Genomic DNA, 19,245 nt, shown 5'->3' with positions numbered 1-19,245 from the left:
TGAAATATACTTCAATCTAAAGATAGATATGTATAACTTCAGACAAGGCTGATCAGAGTCAACACATAGATTTATTCTTCGTCAATAAAAAATCCACAGATTTATGGTATTTTTTAGGCATAATATATCTCCTTGTGAGACGAGAAGAAGCAACCGATCAGCGGTCCGGCCTGCGGCTGCACAGTATAAATAGCATTCCCCGTCCTCCACTTTGTTGCATCCTTCACCTGTTCGTGCTACCTGATCTGTGTGCGAGTGAGGGCAATGAGAGCACTTGTAGTGAGTTTTGCTTGGGCGTGGTTGCTGCTGTTGCAGCTCGCAGGAGCTTCGCATGTCGTCCACGACCATGAGAACCTCGAGGCCGAAGCTGCGACAGCGAAGGTGCCACCGTCCATCGTCAACCCCCAGCTGAGGACGAGGCACTACGTAGAAAACGATTTATAGCAACGGTTCAATTTTTTTTTTTGTAGGGGCGGCTGGTGATGGAGCCGCCCCTACAGTGGCGTGCTCGGGTGCCAAGACACCAGCCGCCCCTACAAATGGAACAGCAGGGGCGACTGGTGATACGATCCGCCCCTACAAATGGAGTATGATTTTTAGGGGCGGCTCAATCACCAACCGCCTCTAGAAATAGTATTTGTAGGGGCGGCTGGTGATTGAGCCGCCCCTACAAATAGGGGCGGCTCAATCACCAGCCGCCCCTACAAATGACCCCCATATAAAACTGAAGCAGCACCTTCTTCCTCCTCGGGTCATTCACTCTAACCCGTGAAAGAAAGTTGGAGAGGGCTTGGGCACCTCCCAAAAATTGCTCTACTAAGGGGGGAAGGTTTTGGTCTCAAATCCTTTGATGTAGAGGTTATAGAAGGTAAGAAAATGCTATTCCACACTTTTTTTTGAAGTTTTAATGGTTGATTAGTGAATAATTAGAGTTTTGTTTTTCTCTCTCTTCTATGGTGCTTGAGCTATTTATGAGCAAATTAGACCCAACTTTTAAATGTACTAGGGTAAATTAGGGAGGGAAACAAGATCATATCCTTATTTGGTCCATGTTTCTTGATTTTAGTGAATCATTAGTTAGTTTTATGGATGTTTCATGTGCATGTGATCTAGATCTAGGGTTTGGTTTTTTTATTAATTTCGTTTTTGTAAATTTATGTTTGATAAAATTGGACTAGGGTTTGTACAAAAGATATTGTGTAAAGTATAATTATTGCTAATTGTTGTCTTTGAAATTGTTTATTGTAATCAATAAATATGTATTTTAATTATTTATGGATAAATGGGCCATTAATTAATTTTCCTCTACCATGATGTGTTTGTATGCTTCATGTAATTATATTAGATTTATATTCATATATATCTGAGGTATATACAATTATTCTCAAATAATTATTACTTTGATTAATTTTTATATATATCTGAATAAGTAGTCCTTTAATGTTTATTTTGTTGTTGTTGTAAAAGATGGAGTACAGGAACTCTTGGATGTATGGTTCGTTAAGGTTCAAGGCAGGTTTCTGTGAAGAGGTGGATAAATTTATTGAAGCCGCAACGAAGCATGCAACGACATTGAAAGAGAATAAGGATACAATTATTTGCCCCTGTAAAGATTGCAAGAACCGTATGGCATGGACAGATGTGACTATCATCAGATCACATTTGATTATACGAGGATTTGTTGAGGACTACACAGTGTGGATTCATCATGGTGAAACGGTTATTGTTAACGACGAGGATGAGGAGGAATACGACGATGAAACCATAGAATCCCTGTCCCAATATTCAGCCGAGCTTGATGCACAAATGGATTTCGAGTTTGGCAATGAATAAGGTGGTGATGCTGGTGGTTGGGATGGTAACGACGAAGGTGGTGCCAATAATGATGGTGGAGCACGTGTCGAAGTTGAAGATGATTTAGATGACATGATTCGAACCCTTGGAACAGAGATTTTACTAAATAGCCCGAAAGGTCTAGAAAATTTGAAAAGAGTGACAAAAGCATCGAAGGAGACTGTGTATGATGTTGAAAAGGGTTGTCCGACACATTAGACATTGCTACGTTTCGTGCTTGAGCTGCTCATCCTGAAGGCTAAGTACGGCTGGTCAGACTGTAGTTTCAATGATCTATTGCATCTCCTGTCATGGGTGCTGCCACAACCAAACTCAGTTCCCGCCAACACATACCAAGCGAAGAAGATCATAAGTCCATTGACAATGGGGGTTGAAAAAATACATGCATGCCCCAACCACTGTATACAATGTCGTGGTGAAACGTTCAAGTCATTGGATAAATGTTCCCGGTGTGGGGCCAGCCGGTACAAGAACAATGACCTTTACGGTGGGGACGAACCATCCACGGGGAAAAAGAGGAATAAGAAGGGTACAAAAAAGGTGGTACAAGAATCTCAGCCCCCAGAGGACACTCCATTAGGCAACGATGCAAAGCAGAGAAGAATTCCTGCCCTGGTAATGTGGTACCTGCCAGTGACCGACCGCTTGAGACGTATGTTCCTAAACCCTAAAGAAGCCGCACTCATGACATGGTGGGATGATGAGCGCAAGGTGGATGATGATAAGATTGCACACCCGGCTGATTGTAGTCAGTGGCAAAGGTTTGATGAGAAGCACAAAGAATTCAGCGATGACCCAAGGAATGTACGGTTTGGCCTGAGCACCGATGGAATGAATCCCTTCAATAAGAGGATGAGCAACCACAGCACATGGCCAGTGATCTTGACCATGTACAACATCCCAACATGGTTGTGTCAGAAGAGAAAGTACCTTCTCCTCACTATTCTTATTTCTGGCCCTAAACAACCAGGCATTGATATAGACGTGTTCCTCGAGCCCTTGATGCAAGAAATAGAGAGACTATGGAGGCATGGGGAGCAGATGTACGATGCATTCCGAAAGGAGGACTTCATATGTAGAGCAATAATATTTGTTACTACCAATGATTATCCCGCGTTATTTGCTTTGTCTGGACAGATCAAAGGGAAGACGGGATGCTTGGTTTGCTTGGATGGTACTACATGGGTGTACCTGGATGCATCCAAGAAGATAGTTTACCTAAGGAACCGACGCTTCTTAAAGACAAGTCACAAGTACCGCAGCAAATTGTTCTTTAGATTTTATGACAACGCCCTGGAGATTGAACCCCCTCCGGAGAGACGTCATAACGGAGAACATGTGTATAGAATGGTGAAAAATATACGTGTCGTCTATGGAAAGAAGAATCCAGATGGGACGAACAGAGATAGAAGCACACCTCCTATCGAAGGCGTACCTTTCAAGAAACAATCGATCTTCTTTCAGTATCTGCCTTATTGGCCAGACTTGGAGGTCCCCCATGCCATTGATGCTATGCACGTACAGAAGAATGTCTTTGAGAGTCTCATTGCTACCTTGATGGACACAGGCAAGTCAAAGGATGGTCTGAAAGCACGGAAAGACATGGTGTAGCTAAACATGATGCCATAGCTTCACCCGGTACCTGAGGCTAATGGAAAATACACTCTGCCCGCGGCGTGCTTCAACCTAACACCAGACGAGAAGAGAGCTATATGCACTTTCCTGAGGGGGATCAAAGTCCCGACTGGGTTTTCAGCAAATGTGAAGAAGCTAGTGTCGATGAAGGACTTATCAATAACACACTGCAAGGCTTACGATTGCCATGTGATGCTGACAGTGTTTCTACCTATTGCAATCAGGGCTATAAAGCCAGAGTTCTTGAAAATGGCCATCACCCGCATGTGCTACTTCTTTTCGAAGATCTCACAGAAGACGATTGGCAAGGAAGAGCTGAGTGACCTACATGAATTTGTGGTGGAGACACAAAACCAACTGGAGATGTGTTTACCTCCTGCTTTTTTTGATATAATGCCACATCTCATGATTCACATGGTTCATCAGATACAGGCGCTTGGCCCTTGCTACTTGCATGAAATGTGGTCCTATGAGCGGTTCATGTCGGTTTTAAGTCGATACGTGCATAATCGAGCATACCTAGAGGGCTCCATGATAGAGGGTTACAGTACTGAAGAAGTCGTCGAGTGCTGTCAAGAGTACCTAAAAGTACAGAAAAGGATTGGTAAACCCGATTCTCATCACAAGGGTAGGCTGGCTGGGAAGGGCACCAGTGGTAGAAAAGTGTTCATCGACCATGATTACAAAGAGGTGAGTCGGGCGCATTATAGTGTCTTGCAGAGTACACAACTGATGCAACCGTATATTGATAAACACTTGGCTATCATTATGGCGGAGAGAAATGGCCGTTCGGATGATTGGGTCATGAAACAGCACAAGCAACGACTAACTATATGGTTGAAGGACCAAAACATACCGCCTGGAGAAACCATAGACTCTATTACCATCAGTAGGTTGGCGGAGGGGCCATCGAGACAAGTGACATCTTGGAATGCTTATGACATCAATGGGTACACGTACTATACCCACGCAAAGGATAGTAAATATGTGAACCAAAACAGCGGCGTTCGAATAGAGGCTCTCGATGGATTCGGGCAAAAGATCCAATACTTTGGCATCATTGAAGAGATATGGGAACTTGACTATGGAAGGGATATAACGGTGGCCCTGTTTCGATGCCGCTGGATCAAACAACACCAACTGAACGAGATCGGATTGAGAGTCCTGGACCTCGAGAATCTAGGCTACCAAGATGACCCTTGGGTGCTCGCTTCACGTGTTGCACAAGTTTTCTATATGTCTGACCCACAAAGTAACCTCCCCCGAAGAAGAAGACAAAGCACGTGGTTGCCTCCGGGAAACAACACATTATTGGAGTTGATGGCGAGGACGATGTTGAAGCTTACAATAACTATGATGAGATGCCGCTATTCATAGACTTTCCTAAGAAGATCAGTGGTGTGGAAAAGAACATCCCCAAAGATATAATGCCATGGGAACAAAAAGGTGTCAAGGGGAAAGTCGTTACAGCGGGCTAGCTAGTTGTGTGTGTTTGTAAGGCTTCATTTATGCATGCGTGTGAGACTATATATTTGTGTACGTGTGTAAGACTACATATTTTTGTATGTGTGTGAGACTACATTTTATGCATGTGTGTGAGACTACCCTTTGCAACATCCAGATGACTCTATTTGAACATCCACACTACTTGGTCAAACTTGCTCAAATGAGACATACATGACCTCAGATGAAAAAACTCTGAATACCAAGTTTGATCATCTTAGCAAGATCTACAATTGTTACATAGCTCATTTTCCCATTTGAGAAAATTTTATCAAACACTAGTCACAAATTCTTGAATCTCATATAGACTTTCTGAAACTATGTCACACACTTGTGAAATTTGAACTACATTTTGTTCAAACTTTCTCAAATGAAAAAATGGACTATATAAGTATTGTAGATCGTGATGAGCTAAACAAACTTGGTATTCAAAACTTTTCAATTTGAAATAACCTAGGGTTCCGAAAACTAGTTTGTAGGCGTTGAAATTTAAAAATCACAAATTTGAACCATCCAAACTTTCTCAAATGGAAAGTTGACCAAAACAACAATTGTAGATCTTGATTCGTTTAACAAACTTGGTATTCAAAACTTTTCAATTTGAAGTCATTTACAGTTCATAATACTAGAGTCAAAGTGTTGTTTTTTTATTTGACCAAATTTGACTTGGTCAAACTTGCTCAAATGAGACATTACATGACCTCAGATGAAAAAACTCTGAATACCAAGTTTGATCATCTCAGCAAGATCTACAATTGTTACATAGCTCATTTTCCCATTTGAGAAAGTTTTATCAAACACTAGTCACAAATTCTTGAATCTCATATAGACTTTCTGAAACTATGTCACACACTTGTGAAATTTGAACTATATTTTGTTCAAACTTTCTCAAATGAAAAAATGGACTATATAAGTATTGTAGATCTTGATGAGCTGAACAAACTTGGTATTCAAAACTTTTCAATTTGAAATAACCTAGGGTTCCGAAAACTAGTTTGTAGGCGTTGAAATTTAAAAATCATAAATTTGAACCATCCAAACTTTCTCAAATGGAAAGTTGACCAAAACAACAATTGTAGATCTTGATTCGTTTAACAAACTTGGTATTCAAAACTTTTCAATTTGAAGTCATTTATAGTTCATAATACTAGAGTCAAAGTGTTGTTTTTTTATTTGACCAAATTTGACTTGGTCAAACTTGCTCAAATGAGACATTACATGACCTCAGATGAAAAAACTCTGAATACCAAGTTTGATCATCTCAGCAAGATCTACAATTGTTACATATCTCATTTTCCCATTTGAGAAAGTTTTATCAAACACTAGTCACAAATTCTTGAATCTCATATAGACTTTCTGAAACTATGTCACACACTTGTGAAATTTGAACTATATTTTGTTCAAACTTTCTCAAATGAAAAAATGGACTATATAAGTATTGTAGATCTTGATGAGATGAACAAACTTGGTATTCAAAACTTTTCAATTTGAAATAACCTAGGGTTCCGAAAACTAGTTTGTAGGTGTTGAAATTTAAAAATCACAAATTTGAACCATCCAAACTTTCTCAAATGGAAAGTTGACCAAAACAATAATTGTAGATCTTGATTCGTTTAACAAACTTGGTATTCAAAACTTTTCAATTTGAAGTCATTTACAGTTCATAATACTAGAGTCAAAGTGTTGTTTTTTTATTTGACCAAATTTGACTTGGTCAAACTTGCTCAAATGAGACATTACATGACCTCAGATGAAAAAACTCTGAATACCAAGTTTGATCATCTCAGCAAAATCTACAATTGTTACATAGCTCATTTTCCCATTTGAGAAAGTTTTATCAAACACTAGTCACAAATTCTTGAATCTCATATAGACTTTCTGAAACTATGTCACACACTTGTGAAATTTGAACTACATTTTGTTCAAACTTTCTCAAATGAAAAAATGGACTATATAAGTATTGTAGATCTTGATGAGCTGAACAAACTTGGTATTCAAAACTTTTCAATTTGAAATAACCTAGGGTTCCGAAAACTAGTTTGTAGGCGTTGAAATTTAAAAATCACAAATTTGAACCATCCAAACTTTCTCAAATGGAAAGTTGACCAAAACAACAATTGTAGATCTTGATTCATTTAACAAACTTGGTATTCAAAACTTTTCAATTTGAAGTCATTTAGAGTTCATAATACTAGAGTCAAAGTGTTGTTTTTTATTTGACCAAATGCATTTTTAGGGGCGGCTAGATCAGGAACCGCCCCTACAAATGGATTTGTAGGGGCAGCTAGATCAGGAACCGCCCCTACAAATAGGAGGGAGTATAAATAGGAGAACCGACGCACGGGAGTCAGTCTGGGCGCTCTCTTCTCCTCCGACGCCGTCAGGCTGCCCCACCGACGCCGCCTCCCGGACCCGCGCCCCCTCCCCGCACCCGCGCGCCTGCTCCTCCCGCACCCGCGCCCCCTCCCCGCACCCGCGCCCCCTCCCACCTGCTCCTCCCCGCCCTAGGGTTTTCGCGCGCGCCTGCTCCTCCCCGCACCCGCGCACCTCCCTAGGGTTTCCACCGGTGGGCGGCCTCTGCACACCTCGACCAGCGGGCGGTCTCCGCGCACCTCCACCGGCGGCCGGCAGCGCACCCACGCGCCCCCTCCAACGGCTGGGCGAACCCTACCCCACTTCGCCACCTCTTCACCGGCGGCGCACCCGCGCGACCCCTCCAACGGCTGGGCGAACCCCGCCCCACTTCGCCACCTCTTCACTGGCGACAATCACCCACCAGGTATGTTTCTTCAGCCTTGTATTGCGTTTCCAGTGCCCTGTCTCTACAATTCAACTAGCATTTTCCCAAACTCTTATGGAGTAGCTAACCCCACTTTGTATGCTGTCCAAATGTAAAAATTTTCCATGAGGTTTGTGGACAGTTAGACAGGGAAGCTAGATGTTAAGTAACCTGCTATTATTTGCTACATTTGATCTATCCTATTGCGTTTTCAGACTTGAAAAATTATGTATTGAGAAATCTTGCCACTTTGAGCATCTTGTCTGTGATCCTGTAATTAAATGATAGCTGCTACACATCCGATGGATTTGTACGACCCATTTCTTACATATGAGTCTGGAAAAATGGTAGTTGAGATGCAAGGATAGCTACTACACATCCGATGGATTTGTTACGACACATCTTGGCTGAGATGCAAGGCTCTGCATCCATTTTTTATGTTAGAATCTGGTTAATGGAATGTACTAAATGATTAATGCAATCTGTGTTGTTGCTCATAGTACAGCCATTTTTTTTGTTGAACTTCAGAACTACAATACATATAAAGATATGGTAAAAATAGGCATTATAGATATAGATATGGTACTAACCTCGCATAACAGTCCCTGTGCTATACTGTGACATGCCTGAATATTGGTGGGACTTTTTTAGTTGACGTCAGGTCTGGCACTTTTTTGTCACTAGGTGTGACATGCTAAGGAAGTGTCTTTCGTCCAGTATGTATTTAATGTTGACAAGCTCTGAGATGCGTTTAATTTAGTCTTTACAAGTGATTTGAGATTTTGACATTTTGCTTTTAGCTATCGGGAAGTTGATATGACATGATTGTTATTACTTGTTTGCTGGTGTATATGAAGGAATGGTTTATACCTCAAGGTTCAAGTTACTCTCGTAGGGTTTAAAGCTAAGCAGCATAGTTTTGCTCGTTCTATTAGGTAAAGGATCTAAGTTTTCTTTGCTATTGATGGCCTTTCTACCACTATTTCTGTATGCATACAATTTTGGTTGGATTTTTAATTCAGGTCGAATGCTTGTCTTGTTTGCGAAATTTTATCAATATAATTTGTTACTGTAAAATGGATCTTAAACGTTCATAGAACGTGTTCAGACTGTTTACTCACTATTTACTAATCCAAATTTTGATTTGAGCATAAAGCTTGACTACTGCTTCTACACTAATTTTTAAATAACGTTTTCAGTAAGATTAGGTTTGTCATAAGAATGGAATGCTAGTCTTGTTATTATTAGGATATTCTTATCAGAAGCATATTGGAATTTGAAATGCATAATTTTTTGAGGAAGATGTAAGGTCAAGTGGGCATACATTTTGTGTAGGCATTGCCTCCCTTATTTCTTAATTGTGGTCCCCTGCCACACATTTGGCTGTGGAACCATGGTCTTGCTCATAGCTTCATTATTGTTAATTTGTCATTGTTAGGTGAAACTGACATTAAAACTTAGAAGGCCACATGCCTTCTCATTGGAAAATAAGGCTGGTTTACTGTCTTTCCATGTCATACTTGTTCCTGTATATATTTTCTCTGTTTGTCTAGGCAATACACTCTTTTTTGAGCTTGCATTTGGCTAGGATTAACTTAAAGCTTTGTTGGTTACATTTCGTAGTAAATGATAAGCACTGTTGTCTGTTGATAACGGATCCTTATTCTGCACTAAAGAACTATATTTTAATTCTAGTCCTTACACAACTTCTTCATTTGTAGTTGACGTCAGGTCTGGCACTTTTTTGTCACTAGGTGTTAAATAATGTCTTACACTATGAAGTAATTGTAAGTACATGTCTTGCTGTTTTTCTATTGCTTAAGTGCTTGAACTCATTCCCTGTCATTTGCAATAGCCGCTGCTTCTACTACTCTCCTATATGGCAATAGCTACGCTGCTACTTTTTTTTGTTGCTATCCAACAATTCTTGTTTGGTAGCAGCAGCTGCTACTGCTATTCTGATTTAAATAATGTGCAGACCTCTATTCTTTCTTCTCTCACCTCTCTTCTCCTCTCTTCTATCTTCTCCTCTCTTCTCTCTTCTCTATTCTCCTCTCTTCTTTCTTGTTTGGCAGCAGCAGTTGCTCCTATTTTGATTTAAATAATGTGCAGACCTCTCTTCTCTCTTCTCCTCACCTCTCTTACTACTCCTACTCCTCCTCTTACTACTCCTACTACTACTCCTTTATTTGTTGCCACCTTTCCTATCCTCTATGTTTTGGAAGCAGCACCTGCTTTTTTTGCCAAATCTCCCCTCTCCTTTATTTGTTGCCACCTTTCCTATCCTCTATGTTTTGGAAGCAGCACCTGCTTTTTTTTTGCCAAATCTCCCCTCTCCTCTCCTCTCCTTTGTTTTGCCGATGATGAAATTGTCCAAGTCCATACATTATATGTAATATGAGCTGATGGTCAAGAACTTGTGAGGAACTTGGCATCATTAGCAGCCGCCCCTACATTACCTTCTCCTCTCTTCTCTGTTATGATGCCTTGATGCTCCAAGTTCAAGATCAGATGATGATTGACATGTTTCTGAGGCCTCTACCACTGCTACTTCTTGTTTTTTTATATTATTGTTTTATAGGACTACTTTGGTTTATAGACCTTTTTGATTTCTTATACCTTCTCGCGTACCTAAAGCACACTTTCTTGCATCTTTTAGAACAAAGCGCGAAATAATGTCACGAACAACAGACCGTGCAGCTCGATGCACCGAGCATGATGAGCAGCCAACCCTTGAGGAGCAAGCACTAGAGGACCAGCTTACTCAGGAACAATTCGATAACGAGGTAGAAAAAGATCTAGAAGTGATGCTTACTCAGGAGGAGTGTGACGAGGAGGAAGGCCCTGAAGGAGAGGCTGCTGAAGGCAAAGAAGAAGAGGATGATGAGTCAGAAGAGGGATATGAAAGTCCCGAGGATCCTTTCCCACCTAAAGCAAGAAGGAGGCCAACGAAGGAAGATTTGGACAAGGATTTTGACCCGAACGAGGAGGTAGGGAAGAAGCCTTAGCTTGTAAATTTTGCTAAAGCTTTGGCTGTGTTACCTCTGCTAACACTTTGACCTATCCTATATACAGGTCCCTCCTGAAACTCAGAAAAGACGACGTCGACGTCCGCGACATCTCGCTGGACAAGACGAAGTAGAGGAAAGGAGAGCAGAGGCAACAACCACAGAGACGGATCACGATGTCTCTGCTCCACAAACTCAAGACACAACCACGACTACCAAGCCTAAGAGGAAACGAGGGGATAGAAAAGGAAATCTATATCCAGATAAGGCTTGCTATGTGATAACGGAGGTTGGGCCAGCAGGGGAGATCCTTGAGCCGAAGGAATTAAGAGGACGATTCCGTAATGCGATCGGGGCCCTAGTAAGAGATAAATTGAACCCAACAATCCCTAATTGGAAAGAGGTACCAGAGAACATAAAGAATGCACTATGGGATAGGTAGCTGAAGGTCAATTTTAGATTTCCGGAGGGTAAGCACGAATTGGTAAAAAAAATGCTATCAGGATGATGGGAGAGTCATTGCGACGTTGGAGGTCGGAGCTTAACATGAAGTATATCCAAAAGGGGTTAACTCCCTTCAACGAGTTTGGCAAAATAACTCCTAGTCAATGGGAGGAGCTCGTGGCTCAAAAGACTTCAGCGGAGGCATTGGAGCTCAGTGCTCGTAACACCGAGCTAGCGAAGAGGAACAAACACCACCATCATCTAGGCCCCGGTGGCTACTATGCCAAGGAAGAGCAGTTTAGAAAGATGGATGAAGAGGCCGCAGCTGCTGGGAATATCGATGTGACGAAGTTGAAGGTACGCTCAAGGAACTGGATATATGCGAGGAGTACAGAACCATCCGGCAGTAATCTTAAGTTTGATAAGCCGGAGACCCAAGAGGCGGTATCAAGGATACTGAAATATGCTGAAGACAAAGAGAAGGGCTCATTCAATCCTTCCAGAGAGAGGGACGAGCTTAGCCTTGGCTTGGGAAACAAGGAGCACACAGGCCGCACCAGGGGGCTAGGGAAAAGGATGACTTGGAAGCAAGGATTCGAAGAGGACAGGCACATGTACAAGAAACATGACCGAGACCGGGAGACTAGTCTTGAGCTCCAAGTGAAGGCTCTAGTTGCGAAGGCGCTGGAGGAGCAAGGAATGTCTATGGAGCCACGTATATTAGTGACGCCACCGGGAGAACTGGCATTAGTTGGCAGCCCTCCGAAAGTTCCTAGCAGCCAAGGTTCCACTGCAGCCATAACCTCAGTCGATCTCATACGGGAACCTACTAGTTGCACCTTGGTGTTTCTCAGCGGCCGGCAGAACACTGTGATGGAGGTGGCAACGGGTGTTGCACATCCTCCCGGTGGCTTACACCACAATAATAACATACCGCCGGACTACACTAGGGTCGAGGTGCATACAGTGAAGCCCGAGTTCATGCAGTGGAGGATAGACTACGCAACTCCTGAGGGGCTGGTGTTACTCGGAGACGTTATGGGGCAGTTCATCCTCTGGCACAAACGGGACATTATATTGACTGCTTCTTCGCCGCCTCCCCCTCTCCCAAATTTGGAGCGAGTTGTTGAGGCCGAGGAGATATTTTCACCGTCTCGTGACCCCCACATTCCTGAGATGCCACATTCTTCCCCACCTCCTATCGAGCATGTGCCTGATGAGATGCCACAACCTTCTCCAGCTCGTATCGGGCAAGTGCATCATGAGATGCCACAGTCTTCTCAACAAGCACAACTGATACATGAACAACGAGTGCCTCCTGAAGAAGGTGATGCACAAGAAGATGAGAACGTGCCTGAATGGGAACTCCGAAAGAAGATTCCAATCCACATAAGGCCAGTTTATGTTCCGATCAAAGATGTCTCGTCGGTGTCCAAGTGGTATTCCCATGATCAGTTCAAGCCTGAAAACCAAGTTAAAAAAGTCCCATCACGGGGTTCTGAGGAGGCCGTCAGTAGCAAACTTCACCAAATTGCAAAGCAGTATCCAAATGTTGATGCCATCGAATGGTCAAAGGATTACCCGAAAAAATATGAAAGAGGTAAGCCCTTCCTACCAAACCGGGACATCCAGCGCCTACCACTTGGAATGAGAAGGTTCCATGATTGGTACTTGCGTGTTCTCCCAACGAGCATAGATATCATACAAGCATGCTTTCCCATCGGCACATTTGGAAGCCCAGCCGGGAAAATTGTCTTTGACTTCAATGACATGCACACATGCTTTCACCTGGGAGAAATGGAGATGAATCTAATTCGCACGTGGTGCTTGTAAGTCCTTGTCCTCCCGATATGATATGAATGTAATCTTTGAATTTTGTTATAACTAACCCACGCCATGATTTGTAGAATGCAAGTGCACATTGTCAAACAAATGCCAAGTGTGAAAGCCGGGTATGTAGACCCTCAAGCTATAGCCCAAACAAATTTTAATTACCCTAAACGGTGGACACTAGATGCCAAAGAGCTAGCAGCTGCAAAGACTCTTCGGGAGAAAGAGCGCATCCGTAGTGCGAAGCTAAGGGAAGAGTCCCTTAAGGTTGCGGCATACATTGCTCTGGCTTTCAAAAATCTCCAACAACACTCTACTATATGGCTACCATACAACTTCGAGTAAGTTCAACTATAACTTAAAGCTATGTTCGATATATTTTATTCGATGTAAAAGAGCTTATCTAGTTCTATGAATAAATCCATGCAGCAACCACTGGATTTGTATAGCCGTCGATGTCGGGAAGAGCATGGCATGGGTCTTTGATTCAATAGATAAGGACCCGGCGACATACAAAGACTTCATATCGATTCTCAAGACGTATACATATCGACAATCCTCATTAGCTTATATGTCTGTATACATACTTGTAACGTTCACTTATGTATACTAACAAGTTGTATTTGCTAAAATAATTCGAACAGGGCATTTAGGTTCTATGTCTCTCATCATCACGGAAGGCATGATCCAGCGAGGAAGGAAAAGCTGGCTATAAAAACACTATGTGCGGTAAGTGTAACTTACTTCTTCAGTACTCCGTTACATGGCTGTCAAAAGCATTACCTAATATTTTCATATGCAAAACACACAGTGCCCCAAGCAGAGGCCTGGGAGTGTACATTGTGGATACTATATATGTTCTATGATGAGTAACACCAGTGCCTACAGGAGACACCCTTTAAGGGTAAGTTTGAACCTCTTCACCCGTAGTATAAAAACTTCATAAATGGTATGAAATACTAAACTGAAACTTGTTTTCTTGTAGTGGAGAGAAGAGAAAGGAATGAAAAGAGACCCATACAAGGATGACCAACTCTTAGAGCTCGTCGGCGACCTTTGCAACTTCATATTGGATCAGATTGTACACGTCAGAGGCGCCTACCATGATCGAGAGTCTGACTTAGGTACAAATCCTCAGTACCAACACCTTCGTGAGACTGAAAGGCTAGCTCTAGGACGTTGATAACAATGTGTATGAAATTTGTATATTTAATGATGGATTGTATATATATATCATTACGAATTGGACTTGTAATTGTATTTTATATAATACTATTGTGCTTGTTGTCGCGTTCGGAACGTTGGTCGCGTGGCGTTCGGCAACGCGAACGCGGTTCGGAACGTTGGTCGCGGGGCGTTCGGCAACGCGGATGCTGGATGGAATACGCAGAAACAAACAGTTCTGGTCGAATTTGAATTGTAAATTTAAATTTTTTTTGGCGGGAAAACGTACTGTAGGGGCGGTTCTAGATTGAACCGCCCCTACAAATAGGTATTATAGAGGCGGCTGGCACTACAGCCGCCCCTACAAATAGATTTGTAGGGGCGGTTCGTAATACCAGCCGCCCCTACAAATCTATTTGTAGGGGCGGCTCAATCACCAACCGCCCCTACAAATGTATGATTTGTAGAGACGGTTCGGTAGGGGCGGCTGGCCAAACCGCCCCTACAAAGGATTATCAGCCGCCCCTAAAAATGCTTTTTGTAGTAGTGAGGTACCACTTCCATCCCGCCAAGAACTGGATCAATGGTAATGTAAAGCTACTAACTAATCAACCAGCCAACTTTTTGAAGGTGATATATGTTGAGCATGCGTCTCCTGAAATAAGAGAGGCTAGTAATAGGCTTGTTCAGGGTTTTGATTTATCACTTGTAGCCTTAACTATATAGTTATGACAGACATTACGAGAGTTAAAAAAATGCTTAATGCTTAAAGGGTCAGCCCAGCAAAATCAACTTTAAGTACGTACTATGCGTCAACAATTGTTTTAGTGCAAAAACTGTGTTCATGTGTTAGCACTAGAGTCATATAGTGGCCAGTGTTAGTACGTTCTACTATGCTCGATCTGAATGTTGTTGTCTGGTAGAGCAACCATTTACTGCTTAATTTAGTAACAATGTTTGTTGTCAGCTCTCAAGGTTTGGCTCTAACTCATCTTCTAATCTTTTCGGTGTGTTGTGCTCTCCACTCTGATTGCATCGATCGGCGGCCTAACTTTGCAACGGCAGATCCCAACGGTAAGTCGATTTCCCACCCTTTTTATTTTCCTGCTATCATGCATCCATATTTCCAGATTTATTTCGATTGGTGCTCTAGTATTAAGCGGAAAGAAAGTAAATACTACTAGAACTTACGGACTCGGTTTTCGATTGACGAAACTGCATGCAGCGCCCATGTACTACAAAGGGTGGTACCATTTCTTCTACCAGTACAATCCTAAGGGCGCCGTGTGGAACAACATTGTATGGGCGCACTCTGTGTCGCGAGATCTCATCCACTGGGTGGCACTAGACGGCCCTCAGACCTAGCATCCCGTCCGACAGGTACGGCTGCTGGTCCGGCTCGGCGACCGTGCTCCCCGACGGCAGTCCGGTGATCATGTACACGGGCATCAACCGCCCCAACATCAACTACCAGGTCCAGAACGTGGCCTACCCAAAGAACAAGTCCGACCCGCTGCTCCGCGAGTGGGCGAAGCCGTCCTACAACCCCATCATCGTGCCGCAATAAAAAGCGGCATCAACGCAACGCAGTTCCGCGACCCGACCACGGCCTGGCGCGCCGCCGACGGCGACGGCCACTGGCGGCTACTCATCGGCAGCGTGACGGGGGCCACCGCCGCCCGGGGCGTGGCGTACGTGTACCGGAGCCGCGACTTCAGGCGGTGGACGCGGGTGCGGCGCCCGCTGCACTCGGCGGCCACGGGGATGTGGGAGTGCCCGGACTTCTACCCGGTGAGCACGGACGGCCGGCGCGTGGGGCTCGAGACCTCCGTGTCGTCCGGCCCGCGGGTGAAGCACGTGCTCAAGAACAGCCTCGACCTGCGGCGGTACGACTACTACACCGTCGGCACGTACGACCGGAAGGCCGAGCGGTACGTGTCGGATGACCCCGCCGGCGACGAGCACCGCCTGCGGTACGACTACGGCAACTTCTACGCGTCCAAGACGTTCTACGACCCGGCGAAGCGGCGCCGGATCCTCTGGGGATGGGCCAACGAGTCGGACACCACCGCCGACGACGTGGCCAAAGGGTGGGCCGGAATTCAGGCGATTCCGAGGACGGTGTGGCTGGACCCCAGCGGGAAGCAGCTGCTGCAGTGGCCCATCGAGGAGGTGGAGGTGCTCAGAGGCAAGTCCGTCACTCTCATGAACAGGGTAATCAAGCCAGGACACCACGTCCAGGTTACCGGGATACAAACGGCACAGGTACCGTTGCCGTTTCTCGCCTTGTGCATCTGTTGCCCACAGTCCACAGAATTTCACGGAGCTTCCTATTCGGCTGCAGGCGGACGTGGAGGTGAGCTTCGAGGTGTCGTCGTCGGCCCTGGCTGGTGCCGAGCCGCTGGACCCGGCGCTCGCCTACGACGCGGAGAATCTGTGCGGCGTCAAGCGCGCCGACGTGAAGGGCGGCGTGGGCCCGTTCGGCCTGTGGGTGCTGGCCTCCGCCAACCTGAAGGAGAGGACCGCGGTGTTCTTCAGGGTGTTCAAGGCCGCCGGCAGCAACAAGCCCGTCGTGCTCATGTGCACCGACCCTACCAAGTAAGTGCGCGCACACCGGCATCAATCTCCCGGCTGTGGCCACCAGCCATGAGCTTTTCGTGTGTGTTCACCTACAAATAGCAGAGCATCCATGCAGATGCAGCTGCTGTGGTTACACGTACATGTACTACTTGACTGCACTGACTTGCACTGGTTTCCTTTTGTTGCTCGCACAGGTCGTCTCTGAACCCAAACCTGTACCGCCCGACGTTTGCAGGTTTTGTGGACATGGACATTTCAAATGGAAAGATATCACTGAGAAGCTTGGTATGCGTAGTAATACAAAGTAAACAACAAGTTTCATGTCACAAGTCCGCCGTTTATGTTTTCTCAGCTGTGGCGATTACTTTTTCCTGCAGATCGACCGGTCGGTTGTTGAGAGCTTTGGAGCCGGGGGCAAGACGTGCATCCTCTCCAGGGTCTACCCGTCGCTCGCCATCGGCAAGAAAGCTCACCTCTACGTGTTCAACAACGGGAGGGCGGACGTCAAGGTGTCCCGTCTCGCCTGCATGGGACATGAAGAAGCCACTCATGAACGGGGCCTGAAAAATCTTGAATAAATCACTCATAATTAATGGCACCTGAAAAATCATTTTCTTATATTGTAGATGTCGTTTAACAAAGGCTTGTCTATACTAAAGCGTGCCCCGTTATGTAACAGTGGTATCAGTTGCACTTCTAATAGCAAAGACAATTGACTTTATAGTGCTCACTTGCACATGTGCTAAATCTCAGATGCCTACTAAAAACAGCTTGTCCTCCGGGCGATCGATTCCAGCATTCCGATCTATCCTAGCACCGACAAATCACCTTCAACGTCCGTCTCTCGTCACTACGAGATGATGGCTATGGTTGTCGCCCCCGCCTCCCACATGCTTGCCCTAACATCGGCGGCCTCCTGGCTGCCGTGTTCAGCCCCATGCCCCGGCCTGCCGCACTGACCCGGCATCGCCAGGCTATTCTTGTGCCTCCCTCACCTTTCCCTTGCCAAACTACGGCCGTCTTCCTCCTGCCACGGCCAGCGGGGTCCCATCGGCTCACCACTCCGCCCAACGCCCGCTTTCTCCACCTGGCTGGCCTGCAGCCCAACGACTTTTTGTCACACGTCCGATCTCTATCCGGACGTTGGGGCCGGCAGAGGGCCGATTGGGAGCCAGTTAGCGAGGCTAGCGGCCGGTTGGGATGCCTGGATCGGCGGCTGCGGCGGCTGTCGTCGGCCGGCTGGGCAAGGCCCGGTGTCGGTCTGGGGGGAGCGAGGCCAGCGACCAGCTGGCAAGGGCAGACGCGGCTGGCACCAGCGAGCAGCGGCGAGAAGAGCGGTGGCGGGCGTGAGAGAGAGGGCAGCGGCTGAGAGAGAGAGAGAAATAAAAGTGTTTAAACCTAATCTTGCTTGTCTTTCATTGTTAATTCTCCCTCATATATACAAGGGGTTTACAAAACGCTAATAAGCGTGATCACGATTGAGCCCATAACCCTTGTCTACCTATTCTAATCAAATTCTAATACAGCTCACAACTAGAGGCGCAAGAATGGCCGACGGTTATTAAACCGTCGGCCATTAATTTGTACCGTCAGGAAGTACAATTGCCGAGCGTATACCGTCGGGAAGCTCCCGTCGGGCATTCCCACTTTTACCGACCGGTAGTCAGTTATTGTATGGCTGACTGTATGTTTCCGACAGTCGACGCTCGGCAATTAGTTGGTAAACATGTCATTCGGCCTTTGGTCCGACATGAATTGCCGAGGGTTTCCCGGTCGGGGATTTGTTGCTTGACAGTTTTTTTAAACCTATCGGGAAACATATCTAGTCGGGGATTTGTTGCTTGATAGTTTTTTTAAACCCATCGGGAAACATATCCGGTTAGGGATTTGTTGCATGACAGTTTTTTTTAACCCATCGGGGAAACATATTAGCAACGGTGTTTATTAACCGTCTGGAATTAAATACTCTCGGTAGAATATATATGTGAAGGTTTTGGTTTCCCACGGCTAAAACTATTAAACCATCGGCAATATAGAGATGAAGTTGTTTTATTATAATCCATCATCCAATATTGCTTGGGATATTTTTTATAGCCGTAAATAATTAATATATGTAACCAGGAAGATCAATTACAAATGTTGAACATTCACAATTCATGACATTTCATAACCAGCTCTTTAATATTGAAAGGTACGGTCTAGATATTCTGAAAGTTTCTAAGAACATTCTTCAACATTACATAAATTAATATTCAGATTAAAATACTTGGCTAAGATACTGCTCTGCTGTTCACAAGGCATAAGAAAAAATACTTAAAAGTGCCACACTGCATATGTTGCATATAATCTCTTCTCATCACCAGGAAGCATCATCATCGAAAAAGTCTTCACCACTGTTCTCGTAATTTTGGCCATCATCTTGGGAATGGTATCCTTCATCATCATAAT

At 44.6% G+C, this 19,245-nt stretch overlaps 1 long non-coding RNA gene and 1 pseudogene across 1 annotated transcript; both read left to right on the top strand.

Moving 5' to 3' along the window:
• Window positions 1-264: 264 nt before the first annotated feature.
• Window positions 265-17,361, top strand: LOC136497322 (beta-fructofuranosidase, insoluble isoenzyme 2-like; annotated as a pseudogene).
• Window positions 13,248-13,928, top strand: LOC136496570 (uncharacterized). The gene is made up of 4 exons (XR_010769085.1): window positions 13,248-13,394; window positions 13,483-13,593; window positions 13,698-13,782; window positions 13,865-13,928. It is a non-coding gene; the product is annotated as an uncharacterized lncRNA (long non-coding RNA).
• Window positions 17,362-19,245: the final 1,884 nt, after the last annotated feature.

The sequence above is a fragment of the Miscanthus floridulus genome, chromosome 12 (genome assembly GCF_019320115.1).
Source record: "Miscanthus floridulus cultivar M001 chromosome 12, ASM1932011v1, whole genome shotgun sequence".
NCBI classification, from domain to species: Eukaryota; Viridiplantae; Streptophyta; class Magnoliopsida; order Poales; family Poaceae; genus Miscanthus; species Miscanthus floridulus.
Note: the sequence above shows the minus strand (reverse complement) of the source record. Positions and strands in the feature narration are given on the sequence as shown.